The sequence below is a fragment of the Athene cunicularia genome, assembly GCF_003259725.1.
Source record: "Athene cunicularia isolate RWA chromosome Z unlocalized genomic scaffold, athCun1 chrZ_part3, whole genome shotgun sequence".
In the NCBI taxonomy this organism is placed as follows: Eukaryota; Metazoa; Chordata; class Aves; order Strigiformes; family Strigidae; genus Athene; species Athene cunicularia.
In genome coordinates this window covers 455,255-469,066 of record NW_020799144.1, presented here as the reverse complement: position 1 = coordinate 469,066, position 13,812 = coordinate 455,255, and positions in this window count along the sequence as shown.

Below are 13,812 nucleotides of genomic sequence, written 5' to 3'. Positions count from 1 at the left end.
TACCCAAATCCCCAAACTGACAAGCATGGCACTGAGAAGAGCTAAGGGAGCAGGAGGAAAATGTTCAACTGGAACAGCTGTGGAAGAACATGATGAGGTCCTGTAGCTCTTTCTTCAGGGGAATGATCTCTCCAGCTCTTTCCCTCACTGTTGCTTCAGGGTATATGTCAGCCAGCTCTGCTTTTGGGTGTAATTTGAAAACAGCTAGTAAATAATGAGCTGCAGAGGCAAAGGCTTTCGGCTACTAGTAATGGCCAAATTATGGAAGGAAAAGATATGATCAATGGATATTGTTGACAGAAGGGGAACAGAGGAAAGCATTCAATAGTAAATGGTAAATGGTGGGGAACAACACAAACAGAAAAGATTCAGGTCTACTGCCTTCACATCATAGCTGGGATTAATGGTTGAAGTATCTCTAGCTATTATTAAATACAAAAAAAGAAAATGTAATTTCCTATTGGCCACGTGACAGGATATCCCACTTCACACAATGACATCTGCCTGGTGCATGCAGATGTTCCAACGTGGACCAAAAGATGATTCCTACACCCCAAGCAAGCTGTCCAGCATGTGAAACAAACAATGAGTGCTGTCAGATGTCAGAGTGTATGAAAAGAGTGGAAAGGTGAAATGGAGATATGTTTTGGTGGCTCTGCCATTATGCTGCTGCAGAGAAGTTAAAAACTGACTCTTAAATGCTCATTCTCAGGACTACTGACACATTTCCAGTTCTTTTATTCTCCTTAGCAGGGTGTGGTGGCAGTGTCCTATTTTTCTTTCTTCTCCAAAATCTGCTAGAATGAAAGCAGGCCAGAATATATCATCCTCTGATTTGGCCTACCAGCCAGATTGCTGCAACAGCGTCTGTCAGATTTTATCTCAGAGATCTCTACAACAACAGACATTTAAATGTGTTATTCCAGGCTTCATATCACAAATGTTGATGTGAACTTTGGTTTCAAAGGAATTATGATCAAGTTTTCACTGGAGGAAGAAAAAAAGGCTAACAGCTGAAACTGATTTTCTTAGATAAAACAATAGTAGGAAGGTTGGTGGCTTAGGTTCAGGGCTCATAGGTCTCTGGTTAGAACTGACTGAAGGCTGTTGTTTCTCATGCATGAGTTGAAAACTGATTTCCCAGTAGGCTGGTGTCAATATTGCAGAACTGCATGAGAGTTCTCAAATCGTGTGTATGTGAAGAAGTCACTGCAGATAACAGGTTACTCTACATCAGCTGGTCTGCAGGTTCCCACGCCTGCTCCTCCTCCATGATAAGGGTGAGGTAGTTTGAAATTGCGTGCCCTTTGATGAAAAATGGATGGCCCAGTTTGCATTTGCCAAGTGATATTGTTGGATGAAAACACACGTGAAGGGACAGTGTCTGTGAGAAAAAAATCTGACTGCTAGCTTGCTATTCAATGGTTACATATTACGTGTCCTTCACAGGATCCACGGAGTATAAAGCAGAGTGCAGAAAGTGTTAACAGCTGTGGCAGCTGTTCTGTGTTGTGTTTCCTCTCTTGTGTGAAGGGATCCATAGTAGTGGGACCTAAGGTGGTTACTGCTTAAGATATATCTTCTCTTGGCTAGTGGAAAGAAGAGTGCTTCCAGGGCTATCAATCCAGTTTACTTTGAGAATATTATAAAAACAGCATTCATCACAATACATGCTTCTGTTTCATTAGTATATTGGCTGCTAATGGCCTTTAAAAATAAAATCTGTATGGAGAAAACCACAAAGAATACTCCAGTTCTTTGAATCTTCTAAAAAATTGCAACTACTTCAATTTAAAAAATTTGCTCTTCCTCAGTCCTATCCTAATATCAGGATGGCTAGATAAGCTATTAGTCTTTCATCTATATAATACACTTTTGGCCTGAAGCAAAACTTGGAGTTGCTCAGTAATGTCAGGAGAACCACACTGTAATAAACATCCATTTCTGATGTCATTTCTTCAAAGCTTTCCATTGTGTGCAAAATATTCAAAGTTCAGCTGAAAGGTGGGGTAACTTCTTCAGGCAATGGCTTTTACTTTTGTGTTAGGAAAAGACAATTACAAGGATTATCACTCAAAGAAAAAAGGCACTGATTCTGCTCTCATTTTCACAGCCTGGATCAGGATTAATTCTACTAACTTCAAGGATTTAGTCACTGTGAGGGAAGAATGTGGGTGAAAAGGTGCTCATAAAGCTACAGCAGCATTTTGATGCCATTTAGCACTGTTAAACACCAGCAATCTGCTGTTGCCAGCGAGTGGCTTTCTAGAATTATCAAGGGTGCTCTGAGCACAGCAACAATCAAGAGTTGACTTGCACCAGGGCCAGGCTTTTAAAGGAATATTTGATAAAATGTATACCAGTGCCCTTTTCTGCTCGTCCTGTATAGCCTTTTGAAAAACCACTTCATTTCTGTTTTGCTTACATGTTTCTGAAGCATTGATCTTTATGGTGAAGTTTAACATTTCCCTTCCTATCTTACTTCCATCCTGTCAAATAGTTTCAAATAACTGGAGCCACTTGTCTTTCAAGATCAAAGTGATAGAGGGACTTGTGTTCTCAAGCTTTCTTGGCAACATGTCAAGAACAAAGCCTTCTTGTGCGTAATATATAATAATATGATTTGTTGCTTGGACTGTATTTGTTTGAAGAAAGGGTAACTGCATAATTTTAGGATGGTTTTGAGAGATATAGTTTAAGGAATACAGAGAAATCTAAAATCAGACACATAGAGCTTTGGTACAGGGAAAATAACAGATTCATAGACTGAAAGGTCAGATAGGATCTTATGATCTCACTGTTTGGCTATATAATTTAGGCTGCAGAATGTTATTTAGTATTTTTTGAGTGAGGATTACTTGTGCCTTCATGAGCTTTCCCAATTAGTGATAATTTCTTAGTAATTTATTCACATTCAATGGCAATCAAATAAAATGCAGAGTAAATTTAAGTTATTTTTCTAATTTCATGTGCTGTGGGGTCAGTGACCTGCAAACCCCTTTATGATCCCTGTCTTGTGAGAACTCAAGGACTGAAGTCATGGTGCCCTCTGAGTCTCAAGAAAATCTACAGGTCAATAACCTTTTATTTCTGACCTTTTAACGGGCTCTAGTGGGCCATGAAGACCTAAGTGCCAGCTTTTTCAGATTCCTGGGAAGCTTCAGGCCTCTTGAATTTAATTCTCTCTGAGAGTTTTGCTCTCATATATTCAGGTCACTGATACTGCAAGATCAACTTGCAGCCATGTGTGAGGGGGAAGCTTTGGGGCATCAGCTATTGCTACATGATGAATCCAGCTACATGTACAGCTATTGCTACATGATGAATCCAGGGCAGCCATGTAGTTCAGGAATTACACTGCTGCCTGGGAGTAACTCATAGCTATGTCTCATCTAACTGTGCCTATCTGGGGAGAAGAGCAGTGATGCAGATTACTCGTGTTTTATCTGGATGAGGCCAATTGATCCCTGGTCATGGAGGAACTTCTCTTCCACTCTACTGTGTTCTCTATTACAAACTCCACTACTTGCTTTTTAGTCATCCTATCTTTCCCCTTATTTCTAAGTGTCCTGGTTTCGATCAGGATGGAGTTAATTGTCACGGAGTATTTCACACCAAGTGATGTGATGCCCAAGTGGGCAGGTCACTCTCTCCCTCTCGGCTTTCCTCTGCTCATCTGGGTGGGGTTGCTGCTGGTAAGCTACTGTTGAATTTTACCTGTTTTATTTTGAACTCACTATTGTTACTGTTCTTCTCTTGTTATATTTAGTAAATTCTTTCTTTTTACTCAACCTACGAATTCTCTTCTTTTGTCTCTCCCCTATCTTACCAGAGTGGGGCGGGGGTGGTGAAGGGCTGGACACCTGGGCTCTGGCTGCCGACTGAGTTCAAACCTCTGCACGAGAATGGCTTGTCTAATTATATTAAAACCAACCGTCTGTTCTCCTGTTTTATTGATTTCTATTCTGCAGACTTCCAAATAAATATTATAAATTGCCTTAGGCATTTTGAAGACAACTTCAAGACATGTTGACTTTGAGGGAGGGAGGATGAAACTCTAATTGTGTCCACCACCAGCAGTGTGCAGCCACTGTACTGGTGGATAGGGAGTTGACCTTTATGAGACTTGTCCTCTGTTGACTCTTTTGAACACATGCATACAGATGCACATACACACACCCCCATACTGAATGGGGAAATACTGTCATACAGAGTCATATTATTTTATTTTGCTTTTTCCTCCACCATCACTTAAAACAACTATTATCTTACTGTGTGGTAACAGTCTCTCTCCTGTCTCCCAGAAAAGGGAAGATTCCATGGAAATGGCAGCACCCATCTACACTGATTGGTCCTGGTGACTTTCCAAGTGAGAGTGTGTGGGAATGTCACATCAGGGTTACCTTGGGGACCTCCCTCAAGACCAGTCCTACCAGGCACTGAGTCTATGAGCCTTGCTGGCATTGCAGCTGAGGATTGCTCTGCAAAGCACAGAGGGGCCAATGCACTTGTGTGCACTCAGGTGGATCACAGATACTTTTTAAGTGCTTGCCACAGCATTGGTGTAGAGGGAATATTGTACTCCAGAGCTATCGCTGTTATTTCAGAGTAGATCAGCTGCTGGCCTGCACTCCTTTGATGGCTGCTCTGGAAGGCCTCCTTCTCTTTCAGTACAAATACGTGTGAAATACTGTGCTGTCACCATTGTAAACGTGAGGGCATTCCTTAAAATCAAGAAGGTAAATTCCATTTGCATGTCTCCCTCATCTTTGTACTTTAAGTAAGTTGGTGCCTATGTTGAGCTGAGTTCTGAAAGAGGAGGCAATGGGATGTCTGGTTTTGGATGTTTTTTAGAACAGATTAGAAAAATATCTGTCAGGAATGGTTTAGGTAGAGCTGATTTTAACCCAGGGGCAGGGGAACAGATGAGGTGATCACTTGCAGTCCGTTCCAGCCCTCTTTTGTACAATCTCCTGTCTCCTTACTGAAATGCAGTCAGTGTGCAATTTGTGCAGAACAATTCACGTGTTCATTGTGGCAGAAGAGCCTGAAATTCCCTGATCACTGGTCAGCCGTATGGGTTTGGGTGCACTGTGGGATTTGGTGCTCAATGCTGCTCTGGCAGGAGGTTCATTCAGTGTCTTTACTTTCTTCAGTGCAGCCATTCCTGACAGCTCATAAGGAAAAAAGCAGCCAACTTGACTAGAGCTGTTAGGAGACTAGGGTCAGAATGACAATCCCACATACTGTAAAACTGCTTGCTGTGTCTATTCGAGGACTTGCTGGTCCCAAGGTTCAAGAAGACCAGGTTTCTAGGGTCACAGTTCTGGGTTCTGGGTCGCTGGAAAATGTAGCAATTAATTGATCTTTTCAGCTTTGGCTATCTGGGTCACTGGAAACCAGTTAGTTTCTAGGGAGTGTTTCAGGGCCATGGGATCCTAAAGCATCTGTGGCCCTTTTGTGATGGTCCATTGCACTAAAAGCCTCGAGGAGCTTCAGCTATGACAGCTCAACCCTGTCTTTCCTCCCTGTTCTAAACTGGGGACATGCCGGAACAGGCCGTTGTGAGCAGCAGCACTGTCCAGGTTTACAGTTGCATTTCTTGGGCTAACTCCAGGATCAGAGGATGACAGGACACTTGTCGTCTGTAACCACCCTCTCCCTATAGGTGCACAGAGCACTGAGCACCACATTTGTTCCCTTGAGAAACAAATCTACTTTGGTTTCAATGGTGTATCAGGGGCTGGATCTTCTTAGTAATACTCTTGAAATAAGCTGGATCTCTTCAAGAGAGCCACACAAGTGTCGAAGTAGGATAATCACTAGGTACCATTTGGTTTTGAATTTTAATAAGCTATGATTTTTTTTAATGCAGGTAGGTATATCTTGTACTGGCCCAGCCTGCTGGTGATGCAGAGGCAGCCTAACCAAAGCCTGCTGAAATGTATAGCAATCATTCCATGGACTTTGGTGGGATGCCATGAACATTGCTGTCTGAGACTGCTGCTACATAGGAAAAAGCCAGGGCTTTAACTTCAAGGGCTTGCACACACAGGTAATGAGGCTTTATTTGCTTGACAAGCTAAATGGTATCAGCAAAGTGTAAGGATAAACTTCTGCCTGTCTCAGAGGATTTTCTTACTAAGACTGAGTGGGAAAATTTTCTTGTAATGAAAAACAGTATTATAAAATGTTGATCTGTTGAAAAGGAAACTTGAGAAACATATCAGCCCTGTTGAAGCTATGGATAGGAAAGGCTTTTTTCTCATAGAGGACTGGGACTTCAGAAGAGAGTGCCAGAGAAAGGAGGGAGAATGAAATGGGGGAGCACATACATCTGACTCCACTAGATCAGACCAAAAATCCTGTTTTTTGCCAAGTTGGAACTAGTTATCTATGGAAAGAATTTGGCAGAGGATGTGTATGGTGATCCTCCTTCCCATACTCCCCATTGAAAGGCAATGTGAAGAGCAAGAAGTTAAACACATTCAAGCCAGACAGCAGCCCAGTGGTAAGGGCTCTCACCTGCAGGTCCTGAGTCTGGGCTCAGATCAGATTAAACAAAAGCTGCAGTCTGGGTTTCCCAGTAGGTGAGTGCCCTGAAGAGTGTCACTGGCAGTGTGTAGTTTCATCAAACATTCATTCTGATTTAGAAAGAAAATTCCAAACCCATACAGTTTCCCAGGAAGTCACATTTGCATGCTGTGGACAGTTCTGGGCTTGTTCCACTACTGCTGTCACATGCTGTCTGCTAGAGTCAGAAGTATCTTTCCCACTCTGGTGGCAGGGAGCTTTGTACAGCAGTGCTGCCTCCACCATCTCCCTCTTTGCTCTTCCCATCCAATAATCAGATAAGTTTCTTCCTCATTGCTCTTGGGTGTGGTGGTACCATATCAAAAGAGACTGTTAGGGCCTTTGATACAAAGGCAGTGCAGCAGTGTGATCTACCTGGTAAGAAAATAGTACCTATTAATAATAGGCAAATGTTAAGAGCAACACCTCTCATAGTTGGGGAAAATGAGTTGCACATCTCTTTGATAAGTGGGAACATACTAGGACTGAAGCATCTGAATATATTCTCCAAGCTCTGAGGTGAGTCCATGGTTGCTACCTACCTATTGGTGCTGGCTCACCAAACTGTCTGTTTCCCATCTCAGAGTTTGGTCCCTTCTCCAGGGGGTCAGAGAGGACATTCCACTGGCCTGGTGACATAAGCTGGGTGTGATGGCAAGGTATCAAAGATTTTGGACAAAATAATTAATGTGAAATTGTAGCGGTATCATTTTACTATGGTGGACTACTTTTCTGCTATCTTTGAATATATATTTTCCTCACTAATACTCCTGTGCTACATTTTATATAACTGAAGGACACAACAAGAAAAAAAATGTATCCCTCTTTCCACCCTAAATAACTTTTTTTTTTTTTTTTTCTAACTTGCATTAAAATCTGATGTGTCTGCAGCAGCAGCAAAACAGTTTGGAGTGCAAAACTGAAAAGTGATGTGTTGCTAATTATGCAACAACATGAAGCAGTATGTCTTTGTTTTCTAACTGGCTTTAGAATGACGCCTTGAAACACAATATTGATGGTCCTGCAGTTAATGATTTATACTCCCCAAGTGCATTTTTTTTTTCCTGATATTAAATAATACAATAAAAAAACTGTAACAAGAAAGGTTACAGTCAAAGACATGTTTCTGCATGTTTCTCTTCTTGATAAAGTACTTTTGTTACCCAGGAGACCTCTCCCTCACTCCAGAAATGTAATACTGTGATTTAACATGAAGTGACAGACAAAGTGTCACAAGGAAAACACCGGCTCAGCAATAACAGAAAAGCCATGAGAAATACATATTCTTGCATGAGAGATTTTATGTGTGATATACATGTTCACACTGTATGGATGCCCTGTCAGAGCATTTCAGACCTGGAGGGAGCAGGAGGGTTTAAAAGAGGATCAAGACCTGATGCTTGGATGGTTTAAAATGGCAAGGTTAGGAATTTAATCCCAAATTAAATCCCACAAATTATATCTGCCACATTGGGTCCAAATGGGAGTGGGAATAGAGTTTGCATGAAAGGGAGTGGTGTGGGGTGGGAGAAAAGGAAATTACTTGCCAAGGTGTCTGAGCCATGGTTCCTGTCTGGTTTCACTGCAGTTACTGTCCCTGTCTTTCCAGCCACCCTCTTGCCAAAGGGCACCACACTCTGCAGCCCTGCCTACAATTTAAAGTACTATCCACTTGGGTTCAAATTGTCAGGCAATCTGTGTGATCTGCTTCTTCTAAAGTAGTAAAATTTGAGTGAGGGCTCACTGACATTGGGGATTTTAACCCGTCTCAAGTACCACCATTGAAATGAGCAGGAAATGCAAGTAAAAGCCTAACACTCTCAGACTGCCAAAAACCCCAAAGCTATCCCTTTCCTAATTAAAAAGGTAAATACAATTCTATCATGTTCCTCATGGCTTCGAATAACCAACACACTGGAGGTCTACCCACTTCTGTACTGTCTATTTTATTCTGCACGGGTAAACTTGAGAAATTCCAATCCAAATTATTCACAGTCTCCTGCAGGACTCTCACTCCAGAGTCACCCAGAGTAACTTTGAATGACAAACTATTCCTGTTGTTCTTATGAAAAGCCAACATGTTATGCAGCTTGCCTTTTCTTCCAAGTCACCTAATAGAATTTAATATGCCACCCTGAAAATTCATTTTTAGTGACAAAGACAGTACCTTATCATTATAAGATAGTATTGTGACAAAGATAGTAATCATTATCATTCAGGAAGCACAATGAGTAATCTTTTAGTCAGTCATTCTTCTACAAATTCTTCAGAGCTGTAACAATTTCCCATTATGTCATTCCTACTAAGACAAATGTGGCTGAAAGATAAGCCTTGGGGAAGAAGGCAAAGTTGCAGAACAATCTTAAATGCACAGAGTAACCTATAGACATTGCTTCTTACTAACAGTTTTCTGATTTATAATAATGTATCTTATGCATTAGATCCCATATCCTTAAGATATGAGGAATGAAAGAAATGGAAATGTCATTTGTTTCATATGCTGGTGAGTTATGTACTTTTAAGTGAGTTCTGCTGCTCAGTAAAACAAGATTTCTTTGACAGATTGGTCTACTACTGTATTTGATTTCAGTTTCCCACTGAATAGTGCCAAATGAAATCTGTTGTGCTTTAAGTTGTGATATGACTTTCTCCAGCACTGTCCTCATATCAATCATCCCAAGCCTTTTTTTTTTTTTTTCAACTAGATGCTTAAAAATGAAATGCATACAGGGCCCATATTTCAATCAGTTACAGGCCAAACCCTGGGCAAGTACCCTTCTGCCCTTCATAAGCACCAAGAAGAAATTAAGACTATGAATCAAAACTATTTCAGCACAGAGACCCAGCTTTTTTGTGTATCACAGAGATGCTCTGCTTGCCCTCAGTGAGATACCTTGTGAGGCATCTGACTACATTTACCTCATTGCAAATGAGATCATCCACCATCAAAACAGAAACTTACTGGCTGGAGGAACTTGTAGTTTGCCAGACTTTTTGTTTGTCTCTTCAGATTTGTTTGTGCATCGTTTTGGAAAAAGTTCAGATAACTTTTTACCAGTAGAAAGCAGCAGGAAAAAATCTCCATTTCAGAGAACCCAGCCTGCTGACTACTGAAAAGACTTGTCTTCTCACAGCTCTGGGGATGCAGGAGTGATCATACAAGGCATGTGTTGTTCTTGGCTGATGTCTGGCTTTGTTCACACTGGGAAATGGATAGGGGTGAGCTGTGAGGTGAATGCATTGGAACTGTCCCTGCAGATTTCCTTAGTGCAGAATGGGAACAAAACCCAAGTGAGATGTATAAACCTGTAGTTATCATCTGACACAATGAGAAAAATCAAAAGTGCAGAGATAAGGGGATGATATTTTCCTAAGCTCAGATGGACTTTAGTCACTGCAGCTCACCAGGGTAGTTCTGGGGAGGAGTTTCCCACAACCCACACCATTGCACTTTGCTTGTCCTCTGACTCTGACCCATGGTGTGTCCAGTCTCAGCTTCCTTTCCTCTTCTGGGTGATGTAAGAAGTGCTCCAGAGGCTTTCTTGATCATGTTAGTGGATATCTGGCTTCTCTGAGAGAAGGAAATATGTCTTAATATGAGTATGCAAATACAGGAAATGGCAGTAGAGAAAGGGTTTTCTCGTGCAGAGTCAGTATTATTACAGTTGGGCTACTGAGAGTGGAATTGGAAGTTTCATTTAAGAGTATTCTTTCTTCCAAAATTTGCTTGGTGTGGTTTTTAGAGGCATTTTACTCCCCGTTTTTCCTCCACTTTCAGCTATGATAGGCTTTACAATTTTTTATCTATGGAATATTGTAAAGCTGCCACTGAGATCTTTTAAAATGTTTCCTTCAAGTGTTTTATCTGCTCAAAAGTCATTACCTTCAACCATGTTTCTTTTTCTATATTCTTTGCATTACCATATATTTTTATTTTACTTTATCTTGCCCCTTCAGTCTTAGCATAAGAATTACTATGGAAAGGACTCCTGACTATCCTGTATTCAGAGTGAGTTGATCTAAACCTTAAGTTCTGCAGGTCCTTTGTTCCTTTTATGGCCTTATCACTTCATTGTCCATTGAATGAGATTATTTTCCTAATATTTGTTTTATCCACATAATTGCTTCCCCTGAAACTTTATTGGGAAAACTTGTTCTGTCTATATTGTCTCCTACTATGTTTTATTATTTAAATGTGAGTACCTTCCTTTTTTTTTGTATTGATCTAGTAAATGCCTTATATCTTGTGATACATTTTTTTTCTTGTTTGTGCAGTTTTCTGTGTAAGCAGACAGGCTCATGCTTTAATCCCTAATAATCTTGGTTCCACAAAGGCTAATCGAGAGCCAAATGTTGGTAACAATTATGCTCTGGCATTTATATCACTGTGCTATCTCAGCTCCTTCTGATGTCAAAGAAATCTTTTGGAATGTCTCCTTCAATTCCTGCCACAGTAGAGGACTCTTACTGGGCATTTTTTACACAGTGGAGGGTGTTCTTGATTTTGGTTTGGTTTGGTTTTTTCAATGCATCTTTTTTGCATTTATGACTCGTATATCACCCACCAGTAAACACATGATTCAGCAGAATTATGGGTTATGCAAGAAAAAGAAAGGCAAGTTTACCCTAACAATAATTTTGTTCTGTTCTTCCGATATAAATTCTTTTACTATTAATGACATGAGTTTTGTAATGCATGTGTTATGTGCACAGAAAAACACTATTACTTTGAGAGTTATTCAGTCTGAAGTGCTGTTCTGTTTAATTCTGTTCTGTCTTCTTTAGTTTGTCTGTCCCACACAATTTGGGTCACATAACTTTTGTAACAGTTACAAAGAAGAGCAAACTATTTTTGATGACTGGGATACATCCTGGCTCCATTAGAATTAACATGAGTTTTGCCACTGATTAACTGTAACTAACTGAGCTATCTACTTAAGGAAGTAATGTAGCTGATCAAAAGATAGCTCTTCTTTTATGCCATTTCTGCCTAAAGAATGACAAAAAATGTTTCATTCTCTTCGTTCTCTACATATTTTGCTTTCTCTGGTAATCAGATCAAGAGATCACATACTTACAAAGCAATACTAATTCATGCAGACTCTGAAATCCCCACAATCTCCTAGAAAATATGAGGCTACCTGGAGACAACCAGAGTGTTGTGCCCAGCACTAGGAGAACAAATGGATGTGGTCGAACAGACAGTCCATTCTGTGGTTGCACTTAAGTTGAACAGTTTGTGCCTCTCAACTGTTGATTCTTTTGCAGTGGACATGACCATATAGGTGAGGGCTGGGGGGAAGCTGAGGAAGGATCACTTATATGGGATTTCCATATTTCTGTGCTGTAGCCCCAGGAAGAGTCACTGTGCCACCTGAGACTGCTGTTGGTACTGCACATACTCTGCACTGTTGTTTAATGTGAGCGTATCAAATCTGACGAGTTTAGGAGGTGGGATTTCTGTGCATGCTCAAATGTGCTGTGTGACACATCAGTTAGAGACCAAATGCCTTCTGGACGTACTGCACAGTCTATGTATTCAAACTGCATGTTCAAATGGACTTTCATGTGTGACTTCAGGGCATTGATTGACTTGGCTGGTGGGGCTGGGGAACACACAGGAATTCTGGTCAAAGTCACTGTATCTGTTTTTCAAGCTGGTTTATGTTGCCATTAGCCAATTCTGAATTAATCTTGTGATAGAACCTGAGTGGGTTTTGTCATGTTGGTGCTATTTCTTTGTACAGAACACAGCTGGTGTATCACCTGTGTGTGGCTTTGTAGTACAGCTTGAAGATAGATGTAAAAGCCCTTTGTCTCAAAAAGTCTGTTCAAACTACATGCTTGGCAACAGTAGTCTGGAAAAAGCTGTATAATCTCCCCTCTAACCAAAGAGATGTCCTAAGAACTGATCTGAGGCCTCTAGCAGTAGTTAATCTGATTATTCTGTGATCGCCCACATGTTTGTGTAGCTGTGCTGCGTCATGTTATGGATTCGGGAGGGGTACATGTGTTTTCTTCAACAACGAAGTCAGCTTGAGAGATCTCTCTTCCTTCTCAGCCATTCATTCATTTGTTCATTCTTTCCCACCCTCCTCTGCAGCCACCACCCTTTCAGTGGTGCTGATAAAAGTGCGCATGGGACATGCTGCAAAGCAGGTTGCAGACAGGAATGCATGGCACAACTGAGGGCATGTAAGGCTGTGGCATAGCAGAGAAATGGACAGTGCTTGAGAGGGACAAATGAGTACTTCTAAATCACCTTTGCCAAGAAGAAAATGTGTTATCGATTATATCCTTCAGCATTGCTAATATGGCCATTCCCATGTGTACATGGCTGCATAAGCTGTGAAAAAAAGACAGCTTTTTCCAAGAAGTGTATGGTATACAGGAGAGACTTTTTGAATGGAAAAAAGAAATGAAGCAAGTTTTTTATGGATTTGGAGAAGATGGCAAGGCAGAACACTCATTATCTGTTTGCCTGGCATGTCTAGGGCTTGGGATTTATGTGAAAAAAAGGAGTACTTAGGTGGAACTTGGTTCACTAGAAAGCCATGTCTGGTGCCTTGCCTATACATAGAGTCATGGCAGAAGGACTGAAAGGAGTCAGTGAATTGACATGATTGGAGGGATAGGAGAGCTGTTGCAGACAGTCAGGTGGCATTAACTAGTCTTGTATGACAGGTGGTGTTCTGTAGACCATCATGATCTGAAATACTTGTACAATACGATGCAAGATCCAGTGCAGATGTGATGGACCCCAGATGGCCTTGAAGATGAAAAGTTTAAAGAGAACTGTACACCTAAGGCTATTCCAGTTACAAAGTATTTACCATAATAAATTCACTTTAAATGCCTCCTCTTCAGAGGGTTCATATGCAAACCTCTGAAGTGTGAGAGTGCTCGGTGAGCTGTTAGGAGCTTTTTGGGCAACAGCCTCTCCAGCTTACTCAGAGTTTGGCAAGTAAATTTTTTCTCATGGGTACCTGAGCTATTTTTAGATAATGCAGCTGTCACCTTTCTGAAGGCCCTATAATGAGTTAGGAATGTGCATCTCAAGCACGTGTATTTGTTCCTTCTTCAAGACAAGCAAAACTGTCAGGGATCAGCAGAGAGATTTATGAGCCTCTCTGGAAGCCAGGGGTTTCCTGGCATTGTTCTCAGCAGGGATGGTGTAGGAAGGGACAAAAGATCCATCTAATTTCCCAGTGATGTTACTATTTAGAGCCTATGCATTTC